The sequence below is a fragment of the Marmota marmota genome, unplaced genomic scaffold (genome assembly GCF_001458135.2).
Source record: "Marmota marmota marmota unplaced genomic scaffold, marMar, whole genome shotgun sequence".
Taxonomy (NCBI): domain Eukaryota; kingdom Metazoa; phylum Chordata; class Mammalia; order Rodentia; family Sciuridae; genus Marmota; species Marmota marmota.
The window spans coordinates 32,631,721-32,649,667 of NW_026000057.1; the positions used below are offsets into that span (position 1 = coordinate 32,631,721).

At 37.8% G+C, this 17,947-nt stretch overlaps 2 long non-coding RNA genes across 2 annotated transcripts in view; both read right to left on the reverse strand.

Moving 5' to 3' along the window:
- Nucleotides 1-17,941, reverse strand: part of LOC125619796 — a 35,335-nt gene extending 17,394 nt beyond the window's left edge. Inside the window, exon 1 of the long non-coding RNA XR_007351389.1 lies at nt 17,386-17,941. This is a non-coding gene — a long non-coding RNA (uncharacterized LOC125619796). The remainder of the gene's footprint in view (nt 1-17,385) is intronic.
- The window catches only part of LOC125619795, an 89,813-nt gene that overhangs the window by 70,961 nt on the left and 905 nt on the right, over nt 1-17,947 (reverse strand). The window lies entirely within an intron of this gene.

Genomic DNA, 17,947 nt, shown 5'->3' on the forward strand with positions numbered 1-17,947 from the left:
TAAGTTATTGGAAGTGGGATACACATAGATCTGTGGAAAAAAAATAGAAAATCCAAAAATAAACTCACAAGAATAGCCCCAGCTGACTTTTGACAAAGGTGCAAAAGAATTTCAATAGAGGAAAGACTGCCTTTACAAAAACCGGTGCTGAAACAACTATATATCTATAGACCTAATAAAAACATTAACTCAAAATGGATCATGAACATAAATATAAAATGTAAACTATAAAACTTTAAAAAATGATACATAAAATCAGGGGAAATTCTGGGAAATGGTATTAGTCAAATTACATTGTTATTTTGTGTGCATGTACAAATATGTAACAATGAATCTCACCATTATAATGTATCACAAAAAAAAAAAAGAAAATCTTAGTGTTCTAGGGCTAGGCAAAGAGTACTTAGTCTTTACAACAATTTGTGAAAAGATAAAACAATGATATATTGGGTTTCATCAAAATTTATGCAAAGAAAAAAAAACTCAGTTAAGATTAAAAGCCAAGCTACAGACTGGAAGCATATGTCTGCAAACCACATAGCCAAGAAAGGGCTGGTACGTAGAATAGATGAAGAACTCACAAAATTCTGTGTAAACAAACAAATAATTTAATTAGAAAATGAACAAAAGTCATAAATGAAACTTACTGAAGAGGATAATCAGATGGAAAGCAAGCACATGAAAGTATGTGCAACTTCATCAGCCCTTAAAGATGTACAAGCCAAAGCACAATGAAATATTACTGTACACTTAGAAGAATGGCTAAAATTTAAAAAAAAAAAAAGTGACAACACTAAATGCTGATGAGGATGTGAAGACACTGGCTCACTCAAGTACCTCTGGTTGGAATGTGAAATGGTAGAGCCACTGGAAAGCAGTTTAGCAGTTTCTTTAAAAATTAAACACGTTGCTATCATACAATCTAAAAATTACATTCCTGGGCAATTATCCCAGAGAAAGGAAATTTTATGTTCATACAAATACCTATGCAAGAATGTTTATAGAAACCTTATTTTTAAAATAATTTTTTTAGTTGTAGATGGTCACAATACCTTTATTTTATTTGTTCATTTTTATGTGGTGCTGAGGATGGAACCCAGTGCCTCACACATGCGAGGCAAGCGCTCTGCCACTGAGCCACAACCCCAGCCCGAAACTTTGATTTTTAATAGCTAAAAAGTAGAAACAACCCAGATGTCCTTCAATGTGTGAATGCGTAAACAAACTGTGATTACTACTCAGCTATAAAAACAGAGGAACTCCAAATACACACACACACACACACACACACACACACACACACACACCTGGATGAATCTTCATGAAACTATACTGAGTGAAACAACCCTATTCTAAATGGTTACATACCATCTGACTCCATTTATTTAATATCCTTGTTGTAGCAGAATTATAGAAATGGAGAACAGATTAGTGGTTGTCAGGGTGTGAGAAGGGGTCAAGGGGAGAGGTTGGTGGAGCTGTAAAGAGCAGCAGGAGGGATCTTCCTAGTAATGGAAATGTTCTGTATCTTGACTTTATCAATGTCGAAATCCTGGCTGTAATATTGTACCATAGTTTTGCAAGATATTACATTGGGGGAAACTAGGCAAAAGGTACATAGAATCTTTCTGTCTTCCTCCTCACAACTGCATGTGAATTTACAGTTATGTCAAAATACAAAGTATAATTTTTAAGTAGGTAGTAAGGAAATACTGTGACAACTTTATGATGACAAATTCAAGAACTTAGATGAAGTAGCAAGAGACAGATTAATTGCCAAAACTCACTCAAGAAAAATAGGCTGCATAGTCCTAGATTTATTAAAGACAATGAATTTGAATTTAAAAATTTTACAAATTAAATTCCAGGTCCAGGAGGCTTCATTGGTGAAGCCTATTAAGTATTCGTGAAAGCGGGAGGCAGGGAACATTCTACACAGACACAAAAATAGATTGAAGAGAAAGGGAACATGCTTCAACTCATCCCCAAATTCTAACATTACCTTGAGCCCTAAACTAGATAAAGCTGCAACAAGGGGAAAAAAAGGGGGTGGGGCGGGGTGAGTATGGCCTAGTATGCCTCATGGACATAGATATAAAAATTCTAGAAAATTGAATTAAATAATCTATAAACTGGATAATAAATATTAACAAGCAAGATATATCCTAGGATTTACTTAACATTCAAAAACCAATGTAGTTCAATATATTGCTAAAATAAAAATAAAAAATCATATGACTATTTCAGTGGATGCAGAAAACACATTCGACAAAATCCAACACGTACAGGATATTTTAAAAAATTCTCACGGGACACAGCGGCACATGCCTAAAATCCCTGGGGCTCAGGAGGCTGGGGCAGGTGAAACACAAGTTCAAAGCCAGCGTCAGCAACTTAGTAAGGTTCTAAGCAACTTAGTAAGACCCTGTCTCAAAATAAGAAGGGCTGAGGATGTAGTTCAGTGGTTAAGTGCCCCTGGATTCAATTCCTGGTATAAATAAATAAATAATAAATTCTCAGCAAAGTTATAATTAGAAGGTTACTTCCTTAAACTGACATAGATCAGCTATAAAGACTTACAGAAAATATCATACTTGATAGCAAAAAAAAAATTAATGATTTTCCATTAAAATCAGGAGCAAGACAAAAATGCCCACTCTCACCACATATATTCAATATTGCACCAGTAATTTCTAACCAGTGCAATCAGGCAAGAAAAGTAAATAAAAGATGTCTCAGTTAAAAAAAAAAAGACTGCATTTTTTAAATGGCATGACTATCAATGTAGAAAATCCAGTGAAATCTACAAAAGAAAAAAACCTCTTAGAACTGCAAAGTAAATATATCATACAAATTCAATAAATAACAACTCAGTTATATTTCTACATATAGGTTGCCCCTAACTTATGAATGTCTTTTTTACTTTATGATAGTTGTGAAAACATAATACATTCAGTAGAAATCATATTCTGAATTTTGGGTTGATGTTTATCTAAGACAGCACTATGCAGAATAATATTTCCTAACTGTGCTGGGCAGTGGCAGCAAGCCACACCTCCCAGGCAGCCATGAGATCCGGAGGTAAGCAACCAGTGCTCCACAGTGCACTCTGTTGCTCAGCTTCAATGGCTGGCAGTGTAGGTGAAGTAGACACAATTTTTACTTATGATCATTTCAACTTATGACGGGTTTATTGGGATGAAACTACATCGATAGTCAAGGAGCATAGGTATTAGTAATAAAAAAGTAAAATTAAACGTTAAAATTTTAAATTCCATTTAAAGTATATCAAAACATAAACACTTAGGGGGGAAAAATTTAAGTACTAGGGATTGAACCCAGAGGCACTTTGCCATGAACTACCTCCCTAGCCCTTTTTATCTTATTTTGAGACAGAGTCTTGCTAAGTTGCTCAGGTTAGCCTCAAACTTGTGATCCTCAGCCTTCTGATTAACAGTGTGCAGGCATGCACTACCATGCCCAGCACTTAAGGATAGATATGACAAAAGATGTGAAAGACCTAAACACTGAAAACTAAAAAAAAAAAATCCAAAAAACAATGCTAGGAGAAATTAAACAATGCCTAATAAATGAAGACATTCCTTGTTCATGGGACAGAAGAAAAAAGGAAAGAACATCAATCCATATTTTTACTATATGAAATACTTACTCTACACTGTACCGTAAATCTGAATTTAAGTCCTCCAACTATAAGAATTTAGAAGAAAACCCAGGAGAAAGATTTTGCAAGTCTGAGGTAAGCAAAGATTTCCCTCTAAATTCAGCGAGAAGAAAACCAGCCACTAAAAATGGGGGAAAAATTTGAACATTGATTTCACTGAATGGCAAATAAACATATGAAACGATGCTCATCACCATTAGACAGTAGGATAAAACGTCAAAGTCAGTGAGATACCAATACACACACCAATTAGAATGATTACAATTAAAAAGACTGGCCATATCAAGTGTTTAAAAGTATATGGTGAAGCTCCTGGAGGGAATATAAAATAATAAAATCTCTTTAGGAGAACAGTTTGCAACACATGCTCACCATATGCTCCAGTCATTTCACTCCTCGGTATTTCCCATGAGAATAGAAAGTACATGTCTCTATAAGCAGTTACATACAAATGTTTTAGTAGCTCTATTTGTATAGCCCCAAACTGGTCACCACCCAAGTATCCATCAACAGAATCATACTCAGTTTTAAAGAGGACTGATATTGATACATACAACATTGTAAATGAATCTTTGGATAATCATGCTGAATAAAAGAAGTCAGATTTTAAAAGCATGAGTGTTGTATATGGGCAGTATATGTTCCATTCATACAAAACTTTAGAAAATGCCGAGTAATCTAAAGTGACAGAAAGCAGATCAGTGATGGCTTAGAGATCGGGGAGTGGGAATGAAGAACTCTAGAAAGCCATGAGAAGGCTTTTCAAGTGAACTGTATGGTCACTACCTGTATTGTGGTAATGATTCATAGGGTTATACATACATGGACTTGTGTACTCTAAATGTGTCAAGTTCATTGCACGTCAGTTATAACTCACTAAAAGCATTTTCTAAAAAGAATGAGCACATGACCCAATTCAGGCCAAAGAAAACATTGAAAACTTCTGGAAAAGTTCTTCTCTGATTGAAGAGAGAGGCCTAAGAACTGTCTCTCTACCTCTCTCTCTGTCTGCCTCTTTGTCTCTATCGCTCTCTCCCTTTCTCTGGATGTCTCAGTGTGAAGAAGTATTTTGTCCATATTACAGCTGGAAGCCATCTTTTTGGCTAGTAGAAAATCCAGCATGAGCAAATTGTTAACACAGATACAAAAAAGCAGAAACAAATTCCTCTGAGAGGAACAGAGCCAAAGTCCTGATTGAACAGAATCTGAAGTTCTCTTTATCTAAGAACTGTTAAATACTTGACCTAATAATATGCTATAATGTCTAAGTCATTTTGAGTCAGGATTCTATGGCTTCTAGAGTAAGCATCCTAACCAAATCAGCATATTCTCATGTGCAAACCACATTAACAATTATAATATACCATCAGAATGGAACTCTGGTATTTAATGAAATTACTTACTTGATGTAGTTTAAAAAATGGGTGTATGTATCTATTGATACGGTTATCAGTAAAATTGATATGTATGTTAGTTTTATAGATCTGTGTATATCAATTTTTATATATCTACAATAGATAACATGAATCAGTGCTACAGTATCAGGGATATGAGCTGTTTAGAGTCTTTCCTCATCCCTTGTTCCTCCTTTTGGTAACAGTTTTCCCTTAATGAATGATTGATCTAAAACTCTTAATTCATGACTTTTAGGTTCCTTGTACGATTCAAAGAGTACTATAAGAATGTGGGAAAATGAGCCCAGACCCACCAAACTTCCCTCCTGACACCCTCTCAGCTACTTCTCCTAACAAGAAAAAAAACTGGAGTAAGTAAGCAGGGGCTCAAGAAGGATGCATCTGAAGTCAGAGGCTCCAGGATCTCTGAAGAAAGCCCTTCTCTCTTTGGGATAGATGGGAAGTCCTGTAACAGATAGGCCAACAACAAAGTTCTGAATTTCATGGCTCCCAGTGAAAGCTTAGGAAGTCTGTCACTCCCTCTAGGAAAGAGCTACACATGCTTGCTGATATGGATTCTTATGAAGGATGGTCTAGTCTGGCTGAGGACAGGTAATATCAAGGGGAGCTGTGCCCATGAAATGCATTACTCCCAGCCCCTGAGGCTAGGCAGGAGTCCCCACCTGCACCCAAAGAGAGTTGGGAGAAGAGAGGCTTCCTTCCAATAACTGGGTGTTGACAGGTTGCCAGCTGGTTCACTGCCAGCCCACAAGAGCAGAAACTTTCCCCCTGGTAGGTTTGCCACTGCATGAAAGACCCTAACTACTTGGTCTGTAATTATAGGTCAGTGTATACAGAGCAGGAAATGGAAAATAACAACTTGCCCTTGTAGTACCAGCAAGCCAGAGAGGAAAACCAAGATAAACAAACACTTCAAACAGGTGTTTCATTTGAAATAGAACTGTTAGAAGAGTCAGATAAGGAGCTTTTCAAAAGCAATAAATACCCTCAAGAAGATATAATTAAAGATTTGAAGGTAAACCGTTAAATGTATGATGGATACTTTAAAATCATTTTTAAAGTATTTAATAACTCTGTGTTTCTGACAGTGTGGTCCTCCTAATTAAATAACTAAAATGAACTAACTGATGGAAATAACTGAAATACTGCATAACATATTTTTAAAAAAATGAATTCATTGTTTAGCTGGCATGAATGTTAATAATTCATCTATTTCCCAAAGTGAAAACTATAAGGAATAGCTGAGAAATTTTCTGTTTAGCCCTTACCACTGGGTAGGAAGAGAAGTTCTCACCTGTGACTTCATAACCACTCACACTGTATGTAGTGATCAAAAGCATTCAAACAAAGAATTTAATTTGTATAGTGTACCCAGAGTAGAGGCAACAAGAAACCCAGAAATTCTATAGAGGAATCAGTTTCAACCTAACCTTCAAAGAATTTCACAAGATAATATTTTAAGAAATACAAGCAAATTATCATTGAAAACTTAGTTGTTGCATTAAGCGACTTATGAGATATGGTTGGAAAGTGAATTAGTGAACTAGAAGATAAATCTAAAGAAATTATTGAGAATGCAATCTGTATATGGGGTAAAAAATGGGAGCTCATAACCCACTTGAATCAAAGTGTGAAATATGATATATCAAGAACTATGTAATGTTTTGAACAGCCAACAATAAAAAATTTAAAAAAAAAAAGAAATTATTGAGAATGCAATATAAAGAGGTAATGATATAATAATATTAAGAGTGAGAAGGTCTGTCATATACTTAATTTAAATTCCAGGAGAAGAGACTAAAGAACATAAAAAGAAAGAGAATAACTTCAAAAGATAATGGACTAGCAATTTTTCAGAACTTTTTAGCGGAGCAGGTACCAGGACTTGAACTTAGGGGCACTTGACCACTGAGCCACATCCCCAGCCCTATTTCGTGTTTTATTTAGAGACAGTGTCTCACTGAGTTGCTTAGCAGCCTCAAAGTTACTGAAGCTGGCTTTGAACTTGTGACCCTCCTGCCTCAGCCTCCCAAGCTGCTGGGATTATAGGCATGCACCACCACATCTGGCACATTTTTCAGGCTTTTGAAAGACAGCCAATCTTGAGATCCAAGAAGTCATATAAAATCCTATGAAATTCAAATAGTGCATACAAAAGTATGATAGTTTGGATTTATTTCTTCTTCTCTTCCTCTTTTGTGCAGGGGAATTGAACCCAGGGTCTTGTATATTCTGAGTATGTGCTCTACCACTCAGCTGCATCCACAGCCCCCAGACTGACCTTTTAATAGAAACAATGAAAACTAGAGAATTAAATGAAATCTTTAATTTTTAAAAAGAAAGTAATTCCTATAAATTTGCACATCAGTAAAATAATCTCTTAGGAACAATGACAAAATATACTTACAACCAAATGATACTAAAGAAATTCTAAAATGTAAGGTTTTATACACGAATCTGGCCATATTGTTCTATTTTTTTTTTAATTTAAGTTAGATAAAATTGTACTTCTATTCTAGAGGTTGAAGGCCTGTTGCTATTTTATACTGTGATTTTGAGCAGACACTGGAAGGAAGTGAGGGAGTGAGCAATATGTACATACAGGCCAACCATAGAAAACAGCTTTTGTGTAAGTTCCAGGGGTTGGGGGAGGAGATTGGGGGGAATGTTGGGGCATCAATAAGACCCTTTCTGGAGCAACACAATGTTAGAAGATATGCAAGGTGACACTCAGATCATGAAGAGACTTTTTATAGGGTTGATTTGGGTATCTTTACTGAGTGATAAAGGAAGCCATTGGAGGACTTTGATCTGAGAAGGGATCTGATCTGATCAAGTGGATGAGATGCTTTAGAAATAACCTCTACTTGAGTCAACAGAAATTATTCTTTCATAGGCCAGGTATGGTGGTGCATGCCTGCAATCCCAGTTGCTAGGGACCCTGAGGCAGGAGGATTATAAACTTGAGGCCAGCCTCAGCAACATAGCAAGACTCTGTCTCAAATAAATAAATAAATAAATAATAATAATAATAATAATAATAGTAATAAAAGGGCTGGGGTATAGCTCAGTGATAGAGCACCTCTGGGTTTAATGCCTAGGACTCCCCTCCAGAAAAATTTTTTTTTATTGTTCTATGAACTAAAATAATCTGGTCTTTTAAAAACTTCTGTGGATACAGAATTTGATACAAGGATAGAAAGAGAAAGCAGACAGCATGTCTTCGTTGTTGATAATTTTCAACTAACATGGTTTTTGACAGGAACTGGTCACTAAGTGTTTAAGAATTTATTCTGTGGTGAGGCCTACTTTATGCTCTTGACGCTTTGATCATATGATGAAGTTTCCAGGCATTATTCCATTCTACGTCTCACAGCCTCCTGTCCCTGTCAGGATGCATTAGCTACAGCATGAGCCCAAATAGACCATGACACACTGCCTGCCTGAATGCTTGTTTTACTGTAATTCAGTGGTTATTTAGGGGTTGGCATTCTGTTCTGGAAGCCCTGCATTTGTCCTCTAGATCTTCTTTTCACCATACTCCATTCTGCTTTGTGCCTCTGGCTTCCATCTGGGTCCCATATTTTGGGAAACACTGAAGATGTGAATGGTGGGAAGAAAATTTGCACAATACCTCCTCTGGCCCCCTGCCCACCAGGCAGGAAGTTGTCAGGGGCTGGTTTCTCCAGTGAAGTGACCAGCTCCTTTCAGAAACTCCACAGCTGCACCACTTCTTGTTTCCAGCAACGGTTCTGTCCGCTTGCCCTTCCACACGTAGGGGTGGTTAAGGCTTGTGAGCCCTAGGCTGCTCTGGCATTCCTTATAGGATTCCCTGAACTCTGCCCACAACCCTATAAATAATCCTTCATTAAGAGCTCCTTAATTACTCTCTGGAGAGTGCCATTTGTCTTCTCACACTCTCATACGCAGAGCAAATATTAGCTATATTTATCAGTTTTGCTTTTTTTAAATGTTTTACTTTTGTATTTATCTTATGAAATTATATTTTGGGATTTTCACCTATCTTTATATTCAGAACATTTATTCAATACAGTACAACTCAAAGCAACGAGCTAAATGCAATGCCCCCAGGTACTAGAGAAGCAAATAGGGGGGTCCTTAGGCAACTTTGGGGTACAGTAAAGATTCCCTTAAGAAGGTAACATTTGAGCTGAATCCCAACCAGTAAGCAGAGCTCAGCTGTATCTCAATCTGGGGCATCCCCTTTCTACTCTGGAACTGTGGGTCTCACTATGCCACAGCTACAGAACCACACAGTTAATGGTTCCTACAGGCTCCAGGCTTCCATCAGAGCACCTAAGCTCTATAGCTGTGAAGAAATTCACCTGAAACCATCAAACTCCCCAATAATTCTTAATACTCACTTCATTCCCCAGGGAAGAGGTAAATCTGTTGTCCAAGACTGAGCATCAGGGAGTAGGACCCACACTCCTGCAGCCCACTTTTAGAGGCCAAGGCTTAATCACCAGGCCTCTCTCTGACTCCTGTTTATTTATGGCCTAAATGCAGATGATCAATAATTTCCCTGTGTTTTTGGTTTATTTGGGCCCCTAACGACATCCTCCAGCACACACTAAGCCTAGGATTACTCTTGAATTATGTTTCTATTGCGGGTAGTGAAAGACTGAGACTGCCAGGGCTCTGCACGGCTCACAAGAGGCAAGAGCTACCTCAACTCTTCTCATTACCTCTCACCCCCAAATTATACTCCTAATGTAATCAGAAAACCTGAGTTCTTACTTCTACTCTGTCACTTGGGACCTTGGACAAATCACTTCAGTTTCCTCATCTGGGAAATAGAATAAGTAATTAGATTGTTGGGACGATTGAAAGCCATGCGTAGATAAAACTCCCAGCATTTAGGGGGTGACAGTAAGTACCAAAAATCTAAAGAGGTACTAATATGTATCTTTAAATGTCTTTTCAGCAGGTGACAGTAAATACCAGAAGTCTAGAGAGGTACTAATATGAATCTTTAACTCTCTTGAAGTACAGTTTCATGAATAAGGGAGTAATGTTTTCTTGTTGGTCTACAGGACAGAAATGGGGAATAAAGTACAAATTACAAAAAAAAAAAAAAAAACAGATTTGTTCTCAACATGAGAATAACCTTTCACAGTGACCTCTTCAGGCATGGAAAGGGCATCTTATAAATGGTAAATCCTCAAGCCACTCACTGCAATTATTCACAGGCTTTGGGTTTCATGTTGGATTTCAAGGTCTTTAAATTTCCTTCTACCTCTGTTAAGTTTTCTATAATTCTAAAGAATTTTCTGGTTTTCAGCAGACAAATGAACAACTTAAAGCTAAAACATCTCCTTTCAAAAAAAAAATACTGGTTTTATTTTTTAAAAAAGTTTTGAAAAGAAATACTTACATAATTTGCTATAGGAAACACGTAATTGTTCTCTATTCTGAGAAATTAAACATTTCTCAAATATTTCCATCTGCTTCCTAAATAAGATGAATCATTAGGATAGAAATGCTTTCTCAAATGCAAATCAAAACTACACTGAGATTCCGCTCTTGGATGCGGGACCCTATGTGCTAAAACCAAGACAATCCCAGGAACTGGAATGAATGGGTTCTCTAGTTTTTGTATCTTTGTGCAAATTGATAAAATATATTTCTGTTATTTTCTCAATTTTGTATCACCGGACTTCATAGGTTGAAGTCCTAACCCCTAGAACCTCACAATGTAACTGCTCTGAACGTAGGGTCTTGAAAGAGGAGTTAAAATGAGGTCAGTGGGATGGATCTTCATCTAATATGACTTGTGTCCTTCTAATAAGGGACTAGAACATGGACATAGGGAGAAGGTGGCCATTTGCAAGCCAAGAATAGAGGCCTCTGAAGAATCCAGCTCTTCTGACACCTTATTCTCAGACTTCTGACTTCCAGAAAATAAAATTTTAGCAGTTAAGCCATCTAGTCTGTGGAATTCTGTTATGGCAACCCGCACCAACTGACACAACTCTCTTATAGTTATTCCTGGATTTTGTGTGGTGCATTTCAGCCGGTGATTAGGCTAAGCTTTATCTACTCCAGCCATTCTCCTCCTCACTCTTCTCATTCCCCACCAAGGAAGACCTCCCTTCCACTTCACCTCGATCATGACCTCTACATATTCCACTTCTCCTTTCTTCTGATACCTTGTTTCTTCAGTAGTCTTTATCTTATTAAATCTACTAATTCATTAAACTATCTTCCTCTTTTCCAAACTTCCTTTAACCACAGCACTCAAATTAAGGACGACACTAACTTCTGCCTCCTTTCTTCTCACTCCAAACTTTTGATGTCCTTCTTTTGCACTCCCACCTTCTTTTCCCATTCCCTACAAGTCTGATTCTTGGCTCTCTTCTTTATGTGGAAACAACTACCACACTTTTATAATAATCTCTTAATTTAGATTTCTAACCCTATGTATCTCTGAGCGTCAGACTTTAATTTCCAAATGAATATTAGTTATTGCCACATGGACATCGCACTGAGCCTATCACGTTGCATATATCGAAACGGAACACAATAAAACTGCAGATCCTTTCTCAGTTACAGTGTTACCACTGTAATTGACAAGATTAGAAACACAGAGCTGAATCTTCCTCTTAGAAGTAAGATCACGGTCACTGCTAGCAGTGCTGAGAATTAATATAGTCCCCTTGTCTTCCAAGCAGAGTGAGCAGGAATGAGCAGAGCAAGAACCAAGTTTCTGCATTAAGCTTCACCAGCCATCCCCCGAGGCCAAGTTCAGGATTTTGTAATTCCCAAATTCAACTGCCGGTTCTCATCTTCAACTTCTCTTAGGAACTGGCTGCAGTATCTGATAGTGTTGAGCACTCTCTCACCCTGGAAACTCTTCTCTGGTTTTCCAAGCCTTCTTCCTGCATTGGATGGCACCTCAGGAGCTGTTGTTTTTTGCCTTACTAGGGATTGAACACAGCAACACTCTACTACAGAGCTACATCTCTAGCCGTTTTAATTTTTTTTTTTTACCATTTAAAATTCATATTCATCTACATTTATTTAAGTCACATTACGTTTGGCTGTAAAGGTGTGGAAAGGGTAATATCAAATTTTGTAGTGAGCTAGGGTTAGGGTTAGATAATTCACATTAATATGGGGAAATATGAATATTCATCAGGAAGTACTTGTGAAAATATGGGTAGAAACATATAAATATACAAGATCGGAAACAGGGAAGATTAAAATGTGAATCCTATAAATATATATTGAAAATATGGGGACGAAAGGATAAATCCTATATAAGATACATTGTGGTATGTATCCAAATTTAACATTGAAAATTGAAGTCAAAATACCCTTTAAAATTCATATTTGTGTTCATGGATTTAAGGCACATAAGGTTTAGATGTAAAGACAGGGTCATCCCAAGTTTTCCACTCCGGTTTCAACCCTGGGATCCTCCTGCCTCAGCCTCCTGAGTAGTGTGGATTACAGGTGTGTACCACTGTGCCCAGCCATTTGGGGAATCTTCAAGGACAAGTTTCCCTCTCAGTCTCTCACATCAGCCCTAGAAATAAAGTCATTTATCAAATTTCTGGTCTTGGTCTTCTTTCCTAACTCTCTGTGGCCCTTTTAGAAACATGCTCAGGACAACAACCACATCTTTATAATAATCTCTTGATTTAGATTTCTAACCCTATATATCTCTGAGCATCAGACTCTAATTTCCAAATGAACATTAGTTATTCTCACATGGACATCGCACTGAGCCTATCATGTTTCATATATTGAAACGGAATACATCAAAACTGAGAAGATCCTTTCTCAGTTACAGTGTTACCATTGTAATCAACAAGATTAGAAACACAGAGACAAATCTTCCTTTCAACGAAATGACATACATAATCTGAAAACATGTCCTATTAACTCTACCAATAAGGCAAATATGGTGTCACCTTTAGTCCAATGAAGTTAGAAGACATACTTTCCCTATGCGTTCTCTTCCCTTTCTGAGGCACCTGTGGAAGCAACACTTGATGATTGTCAGCTGGTGGAGGGAATCTGAGTCACTGGCTCATGACACCAAGGCAAGCTGCCAGGTGAGCCATGCAGTCAGGAGCCTATGCAGTGGGTGTTAGATGTGAGAGAAATACACTTTTATTATGTTAAATTACAGATACTCACTTTTTGTTTTTAAAAACATTTATAATAGGTGCTAGTATTATTTACCCCAAACATCATGTAAACACAATGGAAACAGTATCCCAAATAGTAAATACCCAATAAATGACAGAGATCACTCTTTCTACTGCTAGTATATTAGACTGAGTCCAAATCACCTTTCACTTAGAATATAAGGACCACATAAAACATCAGCTATTGCCTGGGAAGTTAATTTACTTAGGATATATTTTTCTATACAAGTTTTTGCTCTGCTCCATTATGTCATTGGTGAATTCCAGGGTAATTGTGAAATGGCAGAAAAAGAATATTATTTTGTGTCTTCAATGCAAAGAAAAACATTAGTTATTTCCTTTTCTTCTTTACTTCTTGAAATGAACAGGATAAATGACACCAGGTCTTCTCCTACACACTGCAACTTTTCTCCCACCACCAAGTGCATCTATGATCCCCGAATGTAGATGTTGAGTTGACTTAGGTTCAAATCCTGGCTCTCTCACACTGTCTTCATCTTCCTGAGTCTCTCCACGAATAGGGTATGCTTTTATAGTCAAATCTTTGGTAAAACAATGTGTATTTTCTTTGTTTTCATCAGGCCCTAAGTGTATATGTGTGTGTGTGTGTTGTTGTTGTTGTTGTTGTTGCTGCTGAGGATTTAACTCTGGGCTTCCTTGTATGCCAACTATGTGCTTCATCACTGGACTAGAAAGAATAGGGTCTTTCTGAACATGTCTACATTATTTATAGAATATATTTTAGGTACTATAAAAGTGCGCTATAAACTGTGTTTTAAACCCTGACTTCATGTCTATAAGTCTCACTCCCACTTATCCATCTGTTTTCTTTCTCCTGTTCATTTTGATATCATATTTTATCCACCATTTCCAACATCCACTAAATACTAACCTTTTCATCAGAAACTTCTTTTGAGAAACAACAGTATTATTAAGAACCAAAATAAATGAGGTTTCCTGAGAATCTTGCATCTCAGTAAGTGCTTCATTTACATGATGTCATTTGACCCTTATGCTACCACTATGAGCTGGGCATTATCGTCATACCATTTTACAAAGTGAGTAAAAAGAGGAATGATCATACTTGTTCAGGGTCACACAGCTACACAGGGCAGAACAGGAATGAATTATTTTCTGTGAAGGTGCCACTCAGGCTCTGGCTTCAAGTTTGAAGGTAGCACTGGATTTCACAGCTTGAGATCTTAACTACCAGACCATGCTCTTAGCACTGTGATTTCTCTCCCTATGTATTTGAGTATACCTCCATGAAAGCATTTACTGTCATGCACTCCTTTGTGCTTTGTGAATCCTTTGAAGACAGCAATGACAGTGTATAAATATTCATTTAAATTGACAGAGAGGGACTGGGGCTGGGGATCAGTGGTAGGGTGCTTTCCTAGCATGTGTGAGGCACTGGGTTCGATCCTTAGCACCACATAAAAATAAACAAATAAAGGCATCCTGTCTATCTACAACTACAAAAATTTTTTTTTTTTTAAACTGACAGAGATGTAGTATCTGTAAAACTAGTGACATTCTCCTTTCCAATTTATTGATGTTTCCATTTCAGTATGTTTTCATCATTAAGGGAATACAATTCTGGACTCTCTGGATGAGGAAGAAGCATTCTTGCACTTCTTTGTTGGGTTCACTCTCAGTGATAAAATCTATTGTACAAATCACTTTTGTCCTGGCTACTATACAAGTAGTCATTCTTCCAAGCTTTATGTTAGAAGTAGAGATCATATCTTCTTTTTCTTTTGAAACACTTATAGAGGCTAATGGAGTACTCTTTCAATAAGACATGCCATTATGCAAGCACAAGATAGAATATGGTGGTCATTTTAATGGAGGTTTCCTGAAATACTCCACTATGAATAGGAAGAGATGTAACATGATGCACATATGTTCTAGTGATCAACAGTGCAAGCATTTATCTCTTAGGACTATGAGGAAATTGATTTCAATTTGTTTTACTTTATAAGTTTTTCTATTAATTGTTTACATTTATATAGGCCTTCTCATTCTTTTTCTCCTGTGACTTAGGGTTATTACAATGTAACATATGTTGTTATTATATATTTGCATAAGGAAACATACATGTTAAACATACATTTAAAACATACATAATGGAAAGTATTACATAAAGTCATATAGCTTGTAAGCCATAATGATATAGGCTTAATAAACAAATGAAGAAACTGAGGCTTAGACAAGCTATTACTCCACAAAAGTTACACAGATAATTCAAGACAAAATTAGGATTCCACTTAGGTCTGATTTTAAGTCTGGTGAGTCTTCTCATTCATCCTGACTCCTTATAGCTAAGACCTGAGACCTGTGTATTCCTAAGCATGTTGAGGTTGTCTTCATAACCTGTAGCAAGTTGTATCCTTTACAGAAATACAATTCACTCCTGTTATCAGCATGGTTTTTAAGAGTTTGCAAGACTCAAGTGTATGTCCGAATCACCTTCATACATTGTACAATTTCTCACTGTCAATGAGTATACTATATAGATCTTAATCTCAGAACTCTCTGTACACCATTTCCACCTCTCAGCTTCATGAGAAATTCATGTGATTTCAGAGATCTAATGACAAACTCAGCCTACATTTTCTATAGAACTGGTGCCTAAAATCCTGCATTTAGGCTTCTTTTTTCTTTGTAGCCTGAAAATAGCAAATACCTTCTGACATTATAGAGTGGATGAATTTTTCAGAAGCTTTCCTGAAAGCAGGTTTATAGAGAACATACAGAAAATGGGCAACAAAGCAGGAAAATGGGAAGGTTTTAATAGGGAGTCCAAAAGAGCAAATGGGGAGCTTTTTTAGTTTTGGACGCTGTACTGCAATAAGTAAGCACCTCCTCCAAAATATATGTTCATGTCCTAACCCCAGGTATCTATGAACATGGTCTTATTTGAAAATAAGACCTTCATAGTTAAGGGGTGATCATAATGGATTAGTGTGAACTCTAAATCTCACCAGTAGTTTCTAAATAAGAGAAAGGAGACATGAGGAAGATGGTCACATGGCAATGGAGGCACAGATTGGAATGATACAGCTGAGCCAAGGAATGTCAAGGATTGCCAGCCAACAGGAGCTAGAAAGAGGCAAAGGATTTTTTCCTAGCCTTTGGAGAGAGAATGGCCTTGAGAACACCTTGATTTCAGATGTATAGCCTCAAGAATTGTGACAGAATAAATTCTTGCTGTTTTACACCACCCAGTTTGCAGTAATTGTTAACTGCAGATGTAGGAAACTAATATACCTGCTTAACACTCCAGCCTCAATTTCAAGTCAGAGACCATTTTGAGTTTGAAATTTAATCCCCTTCAATTTTTGTTCCCCAAATATGTGACGATTCTATCTTGTACAATCCTATCTCTACATCTTTTGGCAACAGAGCCCTCTTAGAATGAAGGGCCCTTGTAGAATGCTCACAACTAGTCCACAAAGAGGAGAAGGTTCATGTCAGGAGAAAAAATCATTTTATATAGATTATACATCCATCTACTACAATATAATAGTGGCACAATTTCTAATAATGTCCCATAGTAACGCAGACTTTCTAAAAATAACACAGACTTTCTAAAAGCCATTGCCTTTTATGTGTATGAACCCTCTGAATTCTAGGTGTTTGTACAGCCTCAGGAGCTAAATAGCTTGGACACATATTGTTAGGCAGCCCCAAGTTCACCACAGAGGCTCACTCAATACCCAGTAAAATGGATCTCTCTCTCTCTCTCTCTCTCTCTCTGCCAAACCTCCGCCAAGAAGGTTCTTATAACCTCATAAGGAAGGGGAAATAGGAAGTAGACCTGAAAGGAGAGCAACCATGCTATGGGCGATCTGGGTATCATAGCAACACCGCCTAGTTACTACCTATTCCTGATGTTTCCAAATTACATTGACATTTGACCTCATTACGCTCTAAAATATCTACTTTGGCTCAAAACTTATTTGGGGAGCTAACCCACCCCGTGGTATCCCCAGACTGTGCCTGCCTGGCACAGTGTCCGTGGAATAAAGAAGTTCAAATGCCAATGAATGGTCATCACTGGGAGTACTAGTAGCAGATTCTCCAGAAATAAAAGAAAACTCACCTCCGCCAGATGAAGATTTCTTTCTTTCTGAGTTGTAAATCTAGATCAGTCGCTCCCTTAGCTATAATTCTCTCCAAGCAATTATAAAGGCCTGAAAGTGCTCTGCAAATGAAAGTTCTGAACAACTGACCTATAACCAAGATATCACCCAAGTCCCAGCAGATGTACATACTTCACTGGGCAGAAGTCAGTTATGATATCGAAATTCCGGCTTAATCTGTAAAGAGATCTGAGTATAACTGAGACACGGTTAAATGGAATATACACATGAGACTTATTTTTATATGCTGGCATGCTTGGATCCCTGCCGAACCCTCTTCCCCTCCAGCTGCCGGGGCCTGCCCTTAGGGGCTCTGGGCCGCCCAACCCTAAGAGCCCAACAACCACCGCCTCCGCATCGCCCGCTTCCCTACACAATCCGGCCCCGCAGGCGCTTCCTGGGGGCGTCCTCACCCGCTGCAGCCCTAAGAGTTTCGGGAGCGCCAGGCCGGGAAGCCGGAGCCGCTGGGGGGGACCCCAGCATCCAAGGCCGCCTAGGGAGAGCCCTCGCCCAGCCCCGAAG